At 40.8% G+C, this 18,560-nt stretch overlaps 1 protein-coding gene across 8 annotated transcripts in view; it reads left to right on the top strand.

Moving 5' to 3' along the window:
* The window catches only part of ESRRG (estrogen related receptor gamma), a 412,693-nt gene that overhangs the window by 62,318 nt on the left and 331,815 nt on the right, over positions 1-18,560 (top strand). The window contains exon 1 of one of the 8 annotated variants that reach the window (XM_068153482.1): positions 2,632-2,659. The exons of the other annotated variants lie outside the window; for them this stretch is intronic. The gene's annotated coding sequence lies outside the window, so the exon portion shown is untranslated. Of the gene's footprint in view, positions 1-2,631; positions 2,660-18,560 lie in introns of those variants that run through there. 8 annotated transcript variants of the gene reach the window in all.

Raw genomic sequence — 18,560 nt, 5'->3', positions numbered from 1 at the left:
CAGTCATGTCATGCATCGGGATGAATTTCTAAATGTAAATGAGATTCTCTCAGTAATTTATTTACATTTGTTTTCAGCACAACAAATGAGACATCACGTAGCTTCATAATTTCCCATGACCGAGTCACCAGCATGAGGTGTGTAATTTACCCTGATTTAAGATACTTATCTAGAGGTTCTTGCAACACTACCTGGTGGGCTTTTTCTACATTACTTTTTGCTGGCTTTTAACCCATCTATTTCACCTCCTTCTCTGTTTTTCAGTTGAAAAAGAAGTATAAATGTGTCTGCTTCTTGAGGCATTTTTTCAGTAGAGCTGAGAGGGATGGTTTTGTTGCCTTGTTTATTATACATCATAATTCCCTGCCATTGCCTTCTCATTTGGTAACAATCATAGGAAGGTTCCAGAAGATAATTTACAGTCTCATGATGCAGGAAGGTGATGCTCATTGTAGATGTTTATGCTAGAAAAATATTTTTCCAGACATGAGGCATGGGTGAGAAACATCATTGTTTCTCTTCTTTTTTTCAGTTTTAGACCTGATCTTGGCTCTGCTGCTGTCTTTGAGCTTCTGATCTGCCTGTGGCTGAAATGATATTTAGATTGAGTGGGGATGTGAACACCAATTTTCAAATAATGTGGACACAGTCATGTACTGCAAAACTAATTTGTTTTAAGCCCATAGTTGGAACATTTAGATGTCTAACTACTTGCTTGAGTATTTCAGCTAGGTAGATGATTAAAGGTGCAATGTACCATGCATACAATTTTGTACCTCTTATCTTGAAGTCTCTAACTTCAGTCAAGTTAAGGGTTGACTGAAAATCAGGGCAATAGCTTTTGCTGTTTCACAGTGTAACAGCACAGGAGAGCTGAGACTGGTGAAAGTCACTGGTAGTTCAACATCAGTACAAAATGCTATGCTATGTAACTATACTGTGGCTGTAGTTTGGGATGTTATTGTGCAAAAATATTGTATATCTTATGGAGGTCTGCAGGGTTTCCTCACTGAGAGAAGCATGACATTTCTTCGTATTCATTCCCAAAGCAAAATTAATTGTCTTCCTTTAAACAGAATTAAGATTTCAAACCAGAAACAGATTTGAACTGGACTTTAATGTACACACTAAGAGCCAGCTGAGATGTAAGTTTTGGCCTGGTGGCCATTTCCTTAATGTTCACAGAATCACAGAAACATTCAGGTTGGAAAAAACCCTCGGGACCACCAAGTCCAATTAATAACTCTACAAGGTTCACCCCTAAACCATATCCCCAAGCACCACATCCAAATGACCTTTAAACACATCCAGGGTTGGTGACACAACCACCTCCCTGGGCAGCTCATTCCAATTCCTGACTACTCTTTCCATGAAAAATTGTTTCCTAATGTCCGGTCTAAACCTACCCAGTCTCAGCTTGAGGCCATTCCCTCTTGTTCTCTCACTAATTACCTGCGAGAAGAGACGAGCACCAGCCTCTCCACAAGGTCCTTTCAGGTAGTTGTAGAGAGCACTGGGGTCTCCCGTCAGTCTCCTCTTTCTCAAACTAAGCAGCCCCAGCTCCTTCATAAAATTTATTCTCCAGGCTCTTCACCAAACCTTGTTGTCCTCCTCTGTACTGTCTCCAGCACCTCCACATCTCTCTTGTACTGAGATGCCCCAAAGTGAACACAATACTCGAGGTGTGGCCTCAGCAGAGCTGAGTACAAGGGGATAATCACCTCCCTACTCCCACTGGACACAGCATTTCTGATAGAATCCAGGATGCCTTTGGCTTTCTTGGCCATCTGAGCACACTGCTCATATTCAGCTGCTTGTCGATTAGAACCCCCAAGTCCCTTTCTGCCAGCAGCTTTCCAGCCATACTTACCCAAGTCTATAGCATTGCTTGAGGTTGTTGTGACCCAAGTGCAGGACCTGGCATTTGGCTTTGTTGAAGCTCATCACACTATCCTACACACATCCTATCTACCTAAGCTTCCCTACCCTTTTTCAGATCAACACTCCCACCTGTCTTGGTGTCATCTGCAAATTTGCTAATGACACACTGCGTCTTCATCAAGATCATCAATAAAGATTTTAAACAGAAGTGGTCCCAGTGCTGAGCCCTGAGGAACACCACTTGTGGCCAGCTGGCTTTAACTCCATTGACCACCCCTCTTTGGGCCTGTTCACCCAGCTGCTTTATCCAGCAGACCGTGTGCTCACCCAAGATGTGAGCAGCTGGTTGCATGGGTTTAGCACCAAATTATGCTGATGGCCTGTCTATCACCAAATTATTTACAGAACTGCAGTTAAATTACAGAAATCTCCCAGACAAGCTGTGCTCTGGGCAAATTATTTCATCAAAGTTATTTTCCATGGTATACTTAAGCAAAAGCTTACAGGAACAACATGAATCTTTTTTTGGTGTGTGATTATGCATATGTGGTAACAGGCTCCTCTATACAAATAGCTGGCTTTTTCTACCTGGGAAACAGAAGAAACCATGATATGGAAATCACTGTTCTTTGTGTTTTCCTCAGTGTCTTAGTTTAACTGCAGCCAGTGACCAAGCCCCACAGAGCTGCTCACTCACTCCTGCCTGGTGGGATGGTGGAGAGAATCAGAAGAGTAAACATGAGAAAACTTGTGGGTTGAGATGAAGACAGTTTAAGAGGTAAAGCAAAAACCATGTGAGCATGCAAAGCAAAGCAAGGGATTAATTTCCCACTTCTCATTAGCGGGCAAGTGTTCAGCTACCTGCAGGAAAATGGGACTCCATCACTGGTTATGATTACTTAGGAAGACAAATGCTGTCACTCCAGACTTTCCCCAATTGTTTGTTCTTCCCTCAGCTTTATATGCTCATGTCACATGCTATGGAATATCCCTTTGATCAGCGAGAGTCAGCTGTTCCAGCTGTGTCCCCTCACTACTTTTTGTGCCCTCCCAGCCTACTTGCTGGTGGAGTGGGGTGAGAAGCAGAAAGAGCCTTGACTCTGTGCAAGCACTGCTCAGCAATAACTAAAACATTCTTCTGTTACCATCCCTGTTTTCATCCAGAACATAAGCCTATACTAACTACTATGAAGAAAATTAACTCTATCCCAGCCAAATCCGGCACCCTCAGTTTGAAGCAAAATTTTTACATTATGGAAGTGCAGGGCTAGGACCAACAATAGGGTGGGTATTTCTGCATGCCAGCAGCTCATTCAAGGTTTTGGGACAGGGTTTTTTTCCCCCATAGACTTAAAATTGCACATCTCTGCACTTCTAAAATCAGGTACTGCACAAGCACATCAGCCACCTTTACTAATTCTCTGTAACATTCAGGCCCTGTGGAGAATGTTCCCTCTGACAAGAAAGTACATCTGAAGGCACTATGGGCTTTTATTGTGTTACCCCCATCTAGAAAGATTTGAGCTGCTGTATTATGAAATATATGAAGAGAATATAAATCCTAAAAGCAGACCTGACTCCCTATTATAACTGGCATCCTTTCAAACTCTGTTACAAAGTTTAGAAACAGTCAGAGTAGAACAGCTATATTTGTGTTTATACATAATGGATGCCTTCCAGCATCTCAACATCTTTCTTAAACTGAGGGGCCCAAAACTGGACACAGTACTCAAGGTGTGGCCTAACCAGGGCTGATGACTTCCCTGTTCCTGCTGGCCACACCTACTGTTTCACTTGAAGAAATGTTGGCATAGAGCACTATGTAAGACTTTGGATGCAGTGTTTATGTTTTTAATCACTGCATTTTTTACCCCCAGGATTACATTTCAATGTGTTTGCACTGAGGCAAGAATACTTTCCCAGCCTCAGCATGGTTGTGCATTTTTGTTTCATAAATACAGAAATTCAGATTTTAAACTGATTCCCATGCATGAATTCTATTGGGAAAACAGGTGCTTAAAATCTGTGTTTTCCAGACCTCTCTCCACCCATATCTTTAGGGTAAAACTGAACCACGTATAGATGACAGACTCAAATGGGATCTCTGCACTCAGGGCGGAGATGCTGAAAAGCTTACACGTGTGAGGAAGGACAGCAGGCTCAGACACGCATGAGAGCCAAAGGTCTTTGCAAGCTGAACAGCTGATTTAACCTTATTTTGGTCCAGCATTGGGCTGTGTTTGTTACTATGTGAGAACTGTGCAGAGCAATGGGACTAGACATGGAGAACCCACTCTGGAACTGAGTTAGGTGGACTCCACCCAAGCACATGAGAGGTGGGACTGCAATAGCTTCATTAGGATATTTTTTATTGGCTGCATGCCAATATCTGTGAAATCTAGATCATCTTTACCCATGATCCTTAGCAGATGCAAGTCTGATTAAGAGTCTCCTTTATATAGAAATTGTCTTAAAGACAGGAAGATACTTAAATCTTACTTTGTCAACAAAATGGAGACGCTTTGCTCTTGGGGCCCCATTAACAGTTGTGCCAAGATGGCCACTGCTACTGCTGCTGCTGCTGAAATACTGGAAGTTAAGTTTCTGAAAAAAACCCAGAAGCTCCAAATTATGTATCTCACAAGTTCTTTTCTCCCTCAGTTGTAATCCATATCTCACTTATTGCTAGAGTCAACAGTCTAATGGTAACAAAAAATACAACCTTTCATCATCTATTGATTTTCAGTCTTTAAAAACTGACAATAAGCTATTTTTTGTCCAATTTCTCAATAAAAAGGAGCACTTATTGGTTTTTCAGTTTTATTGTGTTACATTAGAATATATTTTACTGCGTGTAGTGGGTAATGTAGCGTCAGAAGACATGTTTATGTTCAGGAAGTAACTTCTGAAACTGCATAGCTCAACTGAGATATGTAAACAAATTTGTAATGCTAGTTTAATTTAGATTGCAACTCAGAATACTCAGGCTTCAGCTCATTTTTCTATTTATTCCATTATGAACCTCTAACTAATGGAAGAGAATTGCCATAAAAAATAATTACAGTGGAACATCAGTAAAGGTGAGCATCTAATTTCTTCCCTACCTGAGAAGGAGGAATTTTGTAGTTATGTAAGCATCAGAGTTTCTCAGTTTTTTTTCCTAGGAATCCACCACAGACAATGTTGTACAGGTTGGGCAAGTCCTAAATTCTGTCTATGCAATACTGTGTGATAAATAATGTGGTGTGAATGTCTTCTTTCTTGAGGATCTCTGTTACCTTCCCTTTTAAAGGAGACAAACTGGAATATGATTTAGCCATGGTAGATGTGGGATGTGGTTCCTGAGTTGCCTCTCCACCACTTTCATGGTGGAAGATCACCTGGTGGGTTTTTTCCTTTCCTGAACCTGTCAGGAGACATTGAAGATAAACCTCTTGCTTACTCTTGTGGTGAGAAATGGTATTTTGATGATATTTTTATCCATGCTATAGAAGCAGTTAAAGTTTTTGTTTGGGTACTTGGTTTGGGTTTGGTTTGTTTGTTTGTTAGTTAAGAAGCAGTCGATTTCTCTTCTGGTGACGTGCAGTCTCACATCCAAGGAGAGTAAGGTTTCAGTTGTTTCAATCCTACTGCCAGAAAACCTGAGGTGGAGCTGCTATTGCTAAAATAGGGATGTACAAAGCCTCTGCTTAAACCAGCACTGCCACTGTGCCAGTTCTACCACTGTGCTTCCAGAGCTGAGCTTTGCAGACCAAAGCGGTAGTTCTGCTTCCAGGTATCACAGGCAGCATCCTGACAGGTTTCTCAGATGAAAAATTCCACCTGGATTATGAAACATCTGTACACTGTGAACATACAGATAATTCTGGCTTATGTTTCACAACCATTGCACAGTAAGGAGAGAGAGAACCACTTGGGCAAAAGGCTTCATTCTTGGTTAATTGGGTGTGATTCTGTAAGGCATGGGCTCCTTCTCATAAGCTGCTGTGGATCTTGCTGTCATCTCTGCCTCAGAGGATCTGATGCATAAGGAGTTAATAGATATCCAGTGACCAAAGCCATTTATATTTCTCTAGATACACAGAAGTGGAGCATGTAAAATTGTAAAGCAGAACCCAACCTGAAATTCTCTAACTTTATGACTAGTGTATATGTTATTTCCCCATGATCTTTAATTGCATTCTATTCTGGAGGGGGGAGATGGGGGATGCTAATCTGGTACACTAACTGGGTGAAAAACAAACTGTTTTACAGCAGGAGTCTATATGACAGCACACAGCAAATGCAAAATCTGACATTCATATGAAAGTGAGCTAAGCAAGAGAAGAGAGCCAAAATGACTGCAGCAAGAGGAATACAAGTGGTTTAAGCAAATCACAGCTTCTCTATTTATTGAAATATCACAGCTGACCTTTAAGGTGGTGATGCCACAATGTAGATTTTGTAGAGCAGCACCAAGAGAGATGGCTGTTATAAAGGGAATGTGTGATTGGATCCAGGTTCACGAGAATCTAGGTTTAGAAGACAATTGCCCTTCTTTCTTTGAAGTTACAATATAGTGGGGTATGTTTCATTGCACCAAATGGGAAGATGCTATTTTCAGGACTGCTGTTTGCTGTGCTTGCTAATGAATTTCCAAGGGGTGTTTTAGCCTTGGATTTTTACTGTGGAGATACTTGCAGCCAGCTGGAAGAGATGTAACTGAACATGAAGCTTAGTTCTGTCTGCATACAATCCTGCTTTCTGTGATTCTGCCTCAAGTATATTCAATATCAGTCTGCAATGGTAAGTAATTTGTGGGAGTTCAGCTATGACTTAGAGTTTCTCTACAAACAGTATCCAGGACACACAGTCATGTGGTGCCCTTTTTCTTCTCTCATTGGATAAAACAACTTTTGAAAAACTATTCCCACTTCCAGTCAAAACATTAAAGGCAATGAACTGGGTGGATGCATCTGCTGGGGCATAGCAAAAACGGTCTCTGTCTTGTCATCTTCATGCCCTGAGTTTCTGTGCAGAAGTAAATGTCTTTGCTAAACAGCTTGACTTAACAGCACTGTATGCTTTACTATTTATTGGAGTAGGGAATGAGTGGACTATTTAAAAACAGAATTCCCAGGCCATTCTAGTGTCATGTTTGAATGGCAATAGAGAGTGTGACTTAAGGGTATCTTGTGTAATTAAAAGGTCAGGCACAGGTCTAGTCTCTCCAATCTTTTTTCTTCATGTTCCTTTGCCTGCTATTCAGATGGCGGTGGCAAATTTTGCGTTGGTGGATAGCATGTTCCAAGGGACCTGAGTTCTTCTCTGAGAGGAGGACTAGGGCAACTATGATGTGTGCCAGTTTAACACCTTTGAGTGGCATGTGAGGGCATCTCTCTTGATTCCCAGGAGTGCTAACCCTTAGATTGACTAATCATGGAGTAGTATGTCTTGTACTTCTCTGCACCAGCTGTGACTGGTATGGATCCCTGGGGTGATATCAAGGATGAAATGAACTCTTGTGTGCTTGGATGTGTTGATTATGTGCAGATCATCACTCAACACCCATGCTGTTATCACCTGGGCAGTTTACCTCTATCCCCAGTAACAGTTGTAACAGTAGGATTTAATCCAGATTCCAATTTTAAATCTAACTTTTATGTGAACCCTTAGAAGAAAAAATACTAAATTTTACATTGAAAAAGAAATAAGTGAAAGGTAGAATAAGTGAGTATAGAGTAATCAGGGTGTGGGTTGGTTTTTTTTCTTTGGTAGAGGCAAGGAAGGAAAAGCAACATACTGTGGATCATCTCTTGCTCATTATTTTTTGATCCATCCCATTGCACACACTAATGCTAGCACCTTCAATCATTTCCCACCAGCTCTGTTGCTGAGAGGCCAGACTTCACTCCCATACCTTTTAGCACTGCACTGGCTGGGGACATTCCCTCCCCTGGGGCATCCTCTACACTTACTACTTCTTACCACTCTCAGCTGGAGAGAGCACAATGCATTTGAGCATCCAAACCCAACATCACACTCAAGCCATACAAAGGTCACTTGAGATCATTTACATTTTTCATTAGCCTTCTAAAGTAGTTGCTGGTAAGGTACGGGTGGTTTTCCTAGCTATTTGAACTCCTTTGGAAAGCTGTCATTTTGGATCACTAGTATGTAATTGTTATGCAAAACATTGCACAAACATAATACAACTAATTGCACAATTAAGATTGCTTTCTCCTCATCACCCCATTCACCAAACACCTCACTCACACCTATAGTCAGCATCTGGCATTAACAAAGGTTGTGTTTGTCAGGTCAATACATTCCTTTTGTAGTGAAAACCCCTGTTCTATATCCCCTTTTACTTAAGGGTCCTGTCAGCATGTTCAGCAAGTCTGAAAGTGGCTTGCAGCAGGCATCCCTTTTTCAGATGTTTAATAGGAGTGTAATGCAAATCTCTGAGCTCAGAAAAGGGACTTGATGCTAACGAGCAAAGGACACACAGCCCGCCCCCTTTTCTTGACAATGTTGAAGTAAATACGGTGTTTTGCTGCTTTTAAAAATCAAAGGCAAGCAGTGCAGGATAGCTTTTCTTCACAGTGGACGTTTCAAGGTCATCAGTCCTGTTACCCTGACATAAGATGCATAATCAGTTCATTCTGATAGTGCACACAAAAAAACAAGCAAACCAAACCTGTGTTGAAAAGTGTGGGAGGTAGCAGGGAAACTTCCAAGAACAACTGTGAAGCAAAACATGAGAAACTGGCTGGTACCCTTATTTGCCAGATCTAGGCAGAAGGTTTTGTGCTTGAAGGTTCTGAGGATGTGTTTGCCATTCATGAAAAGAGAGTATGTGAACATCTTGGATTGGAAACCTAAGGAGGCCTGCAGCACCATAATTCTTCTTGGGAAAAGGAAATGATGTAAGTTTCTACTTCTGGAATCTTTCCCCACAACTCTATAAATTTAAAGAAATAAAACACAAACAGAAAATTGATTTTTGAATGACAGTGAATTATTGTCATTAGAGAATATGTAGTTTTGTGTCAAGGGGAAAAAAAACCTCGGTGTACTATGTGCTACTTTCTGAAGCATTACTTAATGTACCAGTCATTGCTGGGAACATGGAGTCCTTTTAATGCTAGTCAGGTAATATGTCATTCTCTCTGTAGAAACTCTGTGCAGCAGAGACATGAGTTATATACTGATGTAGTTATCAGAAGATCATGTGGTAGCACTAATGTGAGTCACTACAGTGGAGTTTGCCCCGCTTGAAATTTTTACATAATTAAATATAAGTGAGTCATTGTCCAAATTCTGCCAAAGTGCAGAATGTCTCTAATTTAACATACGCAATTCAGCTTGCATATGCCTTCCATAGGGTGAGCATCTTTTCCTTTGTACACAAATCCAGGTTAAAGCCAGTCTGTGAGCCATTTCCTTTCACCATTCCGCACGCAGCACTACCATTGAAATGCATGGCAGCTTCAGTAAAAATAGCTGGAACCCCCAGACTGGATATAGACCTCTCTGCTTTGTTTTTTGTTCTGCTGGAAAGTCTTTAAATACATGTAGTTAGATCAAAACAGGCATGGTTATGTTTCTGTAACAATGAAGCATATGGCCTGCATGTTCCAGTGAAGTATGGTCCCTTGCCTTCTACAACATGTCTGGGTACCAAGGCAAAGACCAGAGAGAAGATTAGAAAGGTAAGGCAAATTTCTTGAAGGGAAGGCAAGCTGGATATGCTTACATGAATACTGAACTTTTTAAATGACAAACTTCAAATTGGTGGACGACTTATTACTCAGGGGTGGTTAAACCAAATCGTTTAATCCAAGATTAAAACCACCCTCCATGCAGTTAGCTACATCATCAATGTTTCTGAAGATTTCACAAACAATTTTGTTTCTGAGGTCTGAAGATGATGATGATGATGATGTACCATCTCTGAGTCATCTGGCTGAAGAGGCAACAGCTTTTCTTTCTTGCTCGCTCTCTTTCTTTTCCTCCCCCTCCTCCTTTTTCTCAGCTGCAAATCTAATTGTTCTCTGTCTAATGCTGAAATGTAACAAAAATGTGATTAACCATCACATTCAGAAGTAGCTTGTAGCTTTCCTGGGTGCAGAAGAAAAGAACAGGCATATGTGGAAATGTTGGAAATACATCTGGTTAACTCATGAGAGAGAGTGAAAATGACTAAGGCTTCTCTGCTAATTTCTGTGTCACTGAGCAGATGCTGTTTTTTTTTTCAAACTTGTCAATATTTCCATTAGTAGGGACATTAAATAACATTTCCTATTGTAAATCCTTTCTGAAGAAGTGAAGAGTTGGATTTAAATCCATTTCAGTTTCACGCACAAGCTGGTCTGGATGATGTATCAAACGTTTGAACTTGCACTGATTTCCAGATTCATTGCCAGTCCTATGGTCAAGCAAGTTTTATATGCATTATTGATTTACTTCAGATGTTTAGCACAAAGTGTAATGAGGTTGATTAGTTAATTTATTTGGGAGTTTTGGCCTCTCTTTAAAAGCTCTATATTTGTAATAATACTGGTAATCTATGTAGGATCCTGTTATTGAAAGGGTTCTTACATCAGTTTTCCTTCTGGACTGTAAAATGGTGTGCCCCTGGCTGTGTTACAGGAGAAACTTATGTCTTTTATTTGAAAAGTCACTAGTTTCCTAGAGAAAGATTGCAGCCTGTATAGGACAGCAAAGTGTGCTCAAGCCCATCCAGAGAATAGCCCACCAAGGGGGTATATTTTTCAAATGCCTGTGAGCCCTGAAAGCTTCCTTAGTAATATATTGATGGCAGAGATGAGAAATAAATTCCACCCATGCTCTCGCTCCCCACACAGCTCAGTTAATACTGCCAGAAAAGGAAGAAGGAAGTTTGCACATCCTTCACCTGCTGCAGAGAAAGAAGTACTCAGATAAGCAGTCCTGCATGCCAGGTTAGTCAGTCTCAGGAGCATGTGATTTTTGAAACCCTCAGTGACTGCTCTCTCTTCCTGTAATATTTAAGCATTCTGCCTTCTTCATGATACCTGAGCTTATTCCTGTTAACTTCCTTCCCCACCCTCTCAGTAAAAGTCTTTGTTGCAAAGAATAAATCTGCACGAATGTGCCTGAATAGCAAAGCACAGTGTCCTAAATGATCTAACTCAGGTTTTGGGAGCAGGATAATTGCAGTAGTGTGAGGCTTCTTTTAGAATAATTAGTCTTGCTGAGAATCAGAATATAAAAGCCTGTGCAGAGCACAGTAATAATGCAGTTACACCATTTCCAGTAGTTGTGTGCCCCTGCATAGCACTGCAGATCAGAGCAGCCATGCCCACAATGATGGTCAAGGAATGATTTCATCTTTGCAGCCCTCTGCCAGGACTATGATGCAAAATACGTGGGATTCATTCTAAAGAAAAGAATGACACTCCTCTGCCATACTAAACCAGGAGTCCTTTGAGATCATTAAGAATAATTTTTACAAAGGAGTGGTTTATGTTTCTGTTCTTGGAGCCAAAGCTTGTTCTCATTCTCTGTTACTATCTGGCACTTGCCCATCCACTTGCCCAGTGATGAACTCTGCTTCTGCTGTATGCACTTGCAGATGTTGGGATTTCCATTTCAAAGTACAAACAATTCTAATATTTAAAAGGCTCTTTTCCCAGTGGGAATATGGGTTTCATGAGCTTCTTGACTTTCCTTTGCCGTCTTTTGATTGTATAAGATAACACCTTTAGATCTTGCTATCACTTATTTTGTCAGCATCACAGTGGACAAAATGTCAGTAGAAGGTAAAGTGGAAAGCATCCTTAGAGAGATCAAGGTTCTCTTCCACAGCCTGCTACATGGTTGACTCTGGTGTTCTTTTCTGCTGGGGTTTAGTCTGCTGGGGCACTTCACTGCTTAACTTAAATTTACTTATCTGTTACATAAATAAGGGTAGCCTTGGCCATTAAGTAAACCGACTGATGGAGGGAGAAGGGATTTTCTAGAGAGCTTGTGTGCCTTTCTGAGACACACAGTTCAATAACATCTCATAAGGTAACCTGGAACAACTTTTAGCAGTGAGCCCTAAAAGCACTGATATTTCCAGGCATTACAGCCAAAGAGAAATACAAAGTCCTTGAACTAGCCACTAGTCAAAGGAACAACATCTCCAAACTCAGCTGGTGAATTCCCATGTACTGGCATATGTGAGTTACTTTTTCTTTTCTCTCTGGGATGCCCAACTAGTAACAGAATCTTTGCTCTACCCAGTATAAAGCACTAGGCTGGTACCACTCTCAGGTGCTGCCTAGATTTGCTGTTGCCCTCAGAATGTCTGTTACTGTGTTGTATAGTGCAGATAATCCTTTGTTTAATTTTTTTAGCATTTTGAAAGGAAAATAGGGGTCTCATTCAGGTCTTTCCATTTTTGCATGATAGTACAGTTGAACAACGTGTACATGTGTTAATTAAACATTCCTTCTTATCACTGTTTTGGTAAGTGTCCTGTAAATTTAATCACTACGACACCTCTGTACACACTGCAATCCTTTTAAAGATCTAGAGAAAAATCCTGGTGGATTATTCAAAGCACTAAATCACACAGAATTACAGTAGTTATTAGAGGCATTAAAACCTGTGATAAGAAGCTTTATCATGCATTTTTGGGGAAGCTTAGTCTTTATCAGAGATGACTGTAAATAGAAGTGAACAGTAAAAAAACTTGATAACAGTTTATTTTACAGTACATCAATAATCAGGTACTGTAATTACAGTATAATTACATTATAATTAGTACATAGTAGGTAACTACCATATATTAGTTTTCTTGAGTTTCTATTATCACAACTACCTGTGAGACCTGATTCAAAGAGGGGCCTTATTCTACTCCCATTTCTTCTGGTTCTACACACACACGCACACAGAGAGACATATATATGTTTTGACTTACTTAAGAGCAGTTGAACCTGTTTACATGGTGGAGGAATAGGCAGTAAGACATGCCAAAGTAAGTATGAGCTCTTCCACATATGCATTTATCTGTTATAAAAGAAGGAAGTCAGATTTTAGCTGTGGTTATATTTAGCCACCCAATTTATTTTTTCCCCCTCTTTTTGGCATTGGAAAAGTTGTGGTATTCTTAATCACTTAGATAAACCTCTCAGTTACAGACCTACTCAGTGTGTGGGTGTTTATATTATATCTGTAGATTATTTATCTCTGTACATCCACATCTGAATACAGATTAGTTTCCCTGTTAATTGTACTTGAGCTGTGTGTGCATGCCTGTGTTTATGTATTTCTGGTAGTAATCCTGAAATGTTCTGTCATTGTGGGGTGTAGGCTAAGTGAAGATAACCAATTAAGTATGACTTCTTCTAATTTAATGCTGTTTACAATGTTAAAGGTTCCAGTTATGGTTCTGAAGCTGGCAGAAGAAATGTTCACATTGAAACAAAGAGCTTTTCTTGATAGCAAGTGCTGAAGATACAATGCAAAATATAGCTTGCAAGGAATATGGAGTGACTTCTGCTCCTCACAGTTTTGGTAGGAGCTCAGCTATACCTCTAAGCAGATTTGGGTAGCACACCCCCAATAAAGTATGGAGGTTTGAAGAAACTCCAAAAGAAAAGCAATGAAGGTGATAAAAGAGTGAAGAAATGTGACCTGTCAGAAGATACAGATGATATGGGAGGTTGTAGGGTGGTGCATGACCTGAAAAAGACGTCTGAGGGAGGACATAGCAACAAGCTGTAAGAATACGAAAGGCTGATGGAAAAGAAAGTAATGTTCTTTATCACCATGGTGAGAAATGGGAGGGTAGGGGAAGTAATTAGTTATACAAGAACAGACAAAATTCAGATTAGATGTTGGGAATGACCTTCTAAGGTGGATAAAACAAATCCCCAGAAAACCTTGGTCTGTTGTGGCATTTCTTTTGTTGGAAATTTTTCAGAAACAGGCATTGATACTTCTGTCTGAAGACACAGAAGAGTACAAAAGGCATCTTAACAATACTCCTTGCCCCATTTTCTGTGACCTGGTGACCAGCTGTTTAAGAATCATGGCTGCGATAAGTTGGCATGTTCCCAGTGTTCCTAACAGTGGGTCAAAAGAAAAACAGATAGATTGCTCATCTGAAGTACAAACTCTGTCTAGGCCTTGGAAAGAATCAGCTTCTACATGAGTCTGGTAAACTACTGAAACTTCATTTCTTTCAGAACTTGAGGGCAGATGCTATACTGGCTGAAGCTGGAAACAAAACTTCCCTTGGTAGTAGTGGAACCAACATTAATTTATGATATGAAATCTCCGTGCTTTGCTCATCTTTTTGAGCGCACGATTTCCAGGCGTAGTTTATACACTTTAATAATAAATTGCACACCAAGAAAAGCAGTGACTGCACTGTTAACTACCAGGTTACTGTTTGTACCTACCATGCAGTTCCTGTATCTGAAGTCTAGTAGCAAGTGTGAAAGTATACTTAACGTGCTCTTAATTTCCTTTTCTCATTTTTTTTTTTTTCTTTGACTAAAATGTTGGGTAATATATACAGTACCCAGTACTTGTTAATTAGAGGACTCCGTGATTAATTTTCAGGCAAAATAACTCAGATTTGTTTTTCATGTGTGAAGAACCCTCACTGAGCTACCCATATAACTTTTACAGTATCACAGTGTTACTAAGGTTGGAAGAGACCTTGAGGATCATGGAGTCCAACCTGTCACCACAGAGCTCGTGACTATAAAGCTTTCCTAATTTTTTTCTAGCATAAATGCTGCTTTTAACAGTACAGTAGCTGACATTTGTAGAGAACACTGAGAAGCAATGATCCAGTTGGAGAACAATTTTCTTGACACACCAGATTTCACTCTGTAGATGATGGTACTGTTTCTTTTAGGCTGGGTTTGTATAATTCCACACAGAGAGCTAGGTTTTTGTTTTCCTTGTTGTTTTTTTGCCTTCCTTCCCTCCTTCCCTCCTTCCCTCCTTCCCTCCTTCCCTCCTTCCCTCCTTCCCTCCTTCCCTCCTTCCCTCCTTCCCTCCTTCCCTCCTTCCCTCCTTCCCTCCTTCCCTCCTTCCCTCCTTCCCTCCTTCCCTCCTTCCCTCCTTCCCTCCTTCCCTCCTTCCCTCCTTCCCTCCTTCCCTCCTTCCCTCCTTCCCTCCTTCCCTCCTTCCCTCCTTCCCTCCTTCCCTCCTTTTTTTAAGACATGACTAATAAATACTGTATTTGCAACTTTCTAACTGTAACTGTACTGTAACTGTACTATAAGACAATCATGGAAAAGTATGTTGCATTAAGTGATACTCCTAAATCTGCAGACGCTTTCCCTCTGGGAAATGCTTCAAGCTGAGTTGTGTTGAAATTATAACTCCCTACTTGGTTGCAGGTGATGCTCATGATTTCTCTTGCACCTACCCTATTGTCAAATGATGTGCAAAATGCCAGACTGATGAGTAACACTCATCATGAAGAGCTGCATTATCAGGACAGAAAGGTTTAGATCTTAAGGACTAATTTGGAGGTTGTTGGTTCCTTTGCAAGTATTTAGCAGGAAACGTGCTGAGATTGCTGTTTATGATTGAAGCCACTTTCATGCAGTCCACTGAGTATATTTACAGTGCTCATTATTCTGCTGTGGGGTTTGGTTTCCATTTCAGAAAGGAAGGGGTCTCCAGTGGCTATAGAACACAATGAAAGAAGGGCTTTCTAAATGTCTTTTTAGACTTCTGGTGTTTCAACTGCTAAAGGATTTTCGGTGCATGGTTTTCTTTTCCTTTTTTAAGATTATTTTTATTTTAGAAAACATTCTTTTCACAGAGGCACATTAGAGAGGAAAGGTTAGGATTATTTAAGGGAGGGGAATTAATTGTGTCACTTCTATGGGCATTAGGCAAATTGCCTCACTTGGAGTTAAGAGGCAGCTTGGGAGTATTTAAGTATAGGGTGCCTGCAATGCACTTTATGATAGTCTTAGCTTACGACCTTATATCATTTTATTTCTCTATTAAAGTAAGACATTCCACACCGAGACTGTGATTGTACACGGTGTGGTAGTTAGCACCTCATGTCCTGAAGACTGTATGGTGTAGTGTGACAAAACAGTGAAGGAAATGCTGGGGACTTGAGAAGTCTGCATGATAATCCAAGAAATAAAAGGTAATAGCTGAAAAAGATCATATCTGATATGTGGTAGAATGGAAGATATTTAAATGAGATGGGAAAGTATCAGACTCAGAATTACATTCTATGTATTTTACTGATAAACTAATTTTAAACAGTACAGCAGATGCCACAGTAACAATAACAACTTTAAAAGTAATTATGGGCCACCCAGAAATACTAGACTGAGTCCCTTACTCCAGAGGTAGTAAAGACTGTACAGGTCAGTCCACTGATGGTGCTTAGCATTTATGTGCTAGCTTGGTATTTCACAGAGGAGTGCTCAGGTATCTAGGAACAGACTGTGCTGACTCTGGAGCCCCCTCCTGCCTTGGGGAGAAGGCAGAGTGACTGATTAAAGATACTGTTTCTGAGTTTTATTTTGCTTGAAACAAGTTCTCACAGGAGGAACAAGAGGATGCCTTTGGATGCTAACAGTACTGAGTTCTTTTCTGCATGGGACCAAATTCTGACCCTGCTGTCAGTGCTCACTTTAGCCTGACATCATGAATACTGCTGCTTAGGGACCTAGGCAGAAATAGTTTATGGCCCCAGATAGGGTTTGGTGCACATTACATGCTACTTGATTCAATCCTTTGCAGAGATATAACCTGGGCTGTGAGTAGAGATGCAGCTTATGTGCATATTTTAGACTACTTGGTGCAGTCTAAGACATAGTTTTGGAAAGGTGTTGCTGCCCCTCTTCATCTGAATAGATGTTGAGTTTCCTACTCAGTACTAATCACTTAATTGGCAAACTTGCTAATATTGTGTGGTCAAATAGATATATAGAAGGAGAGAGAGGAGAGTGCTTGTTATGAGAAGCTACAAAGTCTAACACAAATAACAGCCAATGTTTCACAACAAACAGGAATGAACTGGCAATTGTGTTCATGCACATTCATTAAATTGATAAACGATGAAGGCTGTGGAGAGAGCAAAGCCCAGGGTGCCTCCCAGAGCCTTGAAAGGGAAAGTGAAGCTCCTAAGTCCATAGGTAGCAAGAATCAGCCAAGCCAGAGCAGCCTGTCATAGCCCACAGATGCGTGCATCCCTCTCCATAGGGTAGCTAAGGCAGGGTGGTTTTGAACCACTTCTGTATGTCTTTTTTGCCTTTTTTTCGTGCATGGTGTCTTGTATCTTTGGTGAATTCAGGCCTGAATGGGACTCTGTTAGAGGTGTTGGTAGGCAAAATGTGGTTAAATCCGGTGTTGGGCTGCTAGTGAATGTAATGGATTACTTTGTGTAAGTTAGGCATTTTCATGATTTGCCATTGCCTTTGAATTGAGCATGTGTTACAGTGAGACACTGAGATCCTCTGCTGAGGAAATCATGGAATCACAGAAACATTCAGGTTGGAATAGACCCTTGGGATCACCAAGCCCAACTGATAACCCTACTTGGCAAGGTTTACCCCTAAACCATATCCCCAAGTACCACATCCAAATGACCTTTAAACACATCCAAGGTTGGTGACACAACCACCTCGCTGGGCAGCTCATTCTAATTCCTGGCCATGCTTTCCATGAATAGTTTTTTTCCTAGTGTCCAGTTTAAACCTACCCAGTCTCAGCTTGAGGCCATTCCCTCTTGTTCTATCACTTCTTACCTATGAGAAGAGACCAGCACCAGCCTCTCCACAACCTCCTTTCAGGCAGTTGTAGAGAGCAATGAGGTCTCCCCTCAGCCTCCTCTTTCTCAGACTAACCAGCCCCAGCTCCCTCAGTTGCTTTTCATAAGATTTATTCTCCAGGCCCTTCACCAAACTTTGTTGCTCTCCTCTGCACTGTCTCCAGCACCTCCATATCTCTCTTGTATTGATGTGCCCAAAACTGAACGCAGTACTTGAGATGTGGCCTCACCAGAGCTGAGTACAAGGGGATAATCACCTCCCTACTCCCACTGAACACAGCATTTCTGATACAAGCCAGGATGCCATTGGGTTTCTTGGCCACCTGGGCACACTGTTTGCTCATACTCAACTGCTTGTCAATTAGAACCCCCGGGTCCCTTTCTGCCAATAGCTTTCCAGCCACACTTCCCCAAGCCTGTTGCGTTGCTCGGGGTTGTTCTTCCAGTCTTCTGGGTGCTCCTCTAGATGAAGCAATGTCAACTACTATTTCTGCATTTAATATCTTCCTTACTGTTAAATAAAGAAAAACACTAAAGGATTTTCCCAAAGGACTGGAAAAAAAGCAATTTTATAAATGTTGCTTCCAGCAGAATCACTAGAAAAAATTCTCATGTTTATTTCTATGGGAATCACATTTCAGTTCCTCAATTCTCTATACTTTTTAAAGTTTCTTGTTCAGTAGAAATCCCTGCTGTCTATTCACATCTGATTATAGGACTCTCAGAATTATACAGTGACCATATCCATGTTGACAGTCATTTCATCTCCTCTGTGTCATTTTCCCATTTGTAAAACAGAAATAATGGTACTAGTTGATTGTGTACAGTTGATGGTGCTCTGACTTCATTAATAAAAACACTGTTGAAGGATACTATAATGCTTACAACCCAAAAGTTTCAGTCT

The sequence above is a fragment of the Melanerpes formicivorus genome, unplaced genomic scaffold (assembly GCF_026170545.1).
Source record: "Melanerpes formicivorus ecotype bairdi unplaced genomic scaffold, bMelFor1.0.p_v2 SCAF_26, whole genome shotgun sequence".
NCBI lineage: Eukaryota > Metazoa > Chordata > Aves > Piciformes > Picidae > Melanerpes > Melanerpes formicivorus.
The sequence above is the reverse complement of the archived record's forward strand: the minus strand, read 5'-3'. Positions and strand labels throughout refer to the sequence as shown.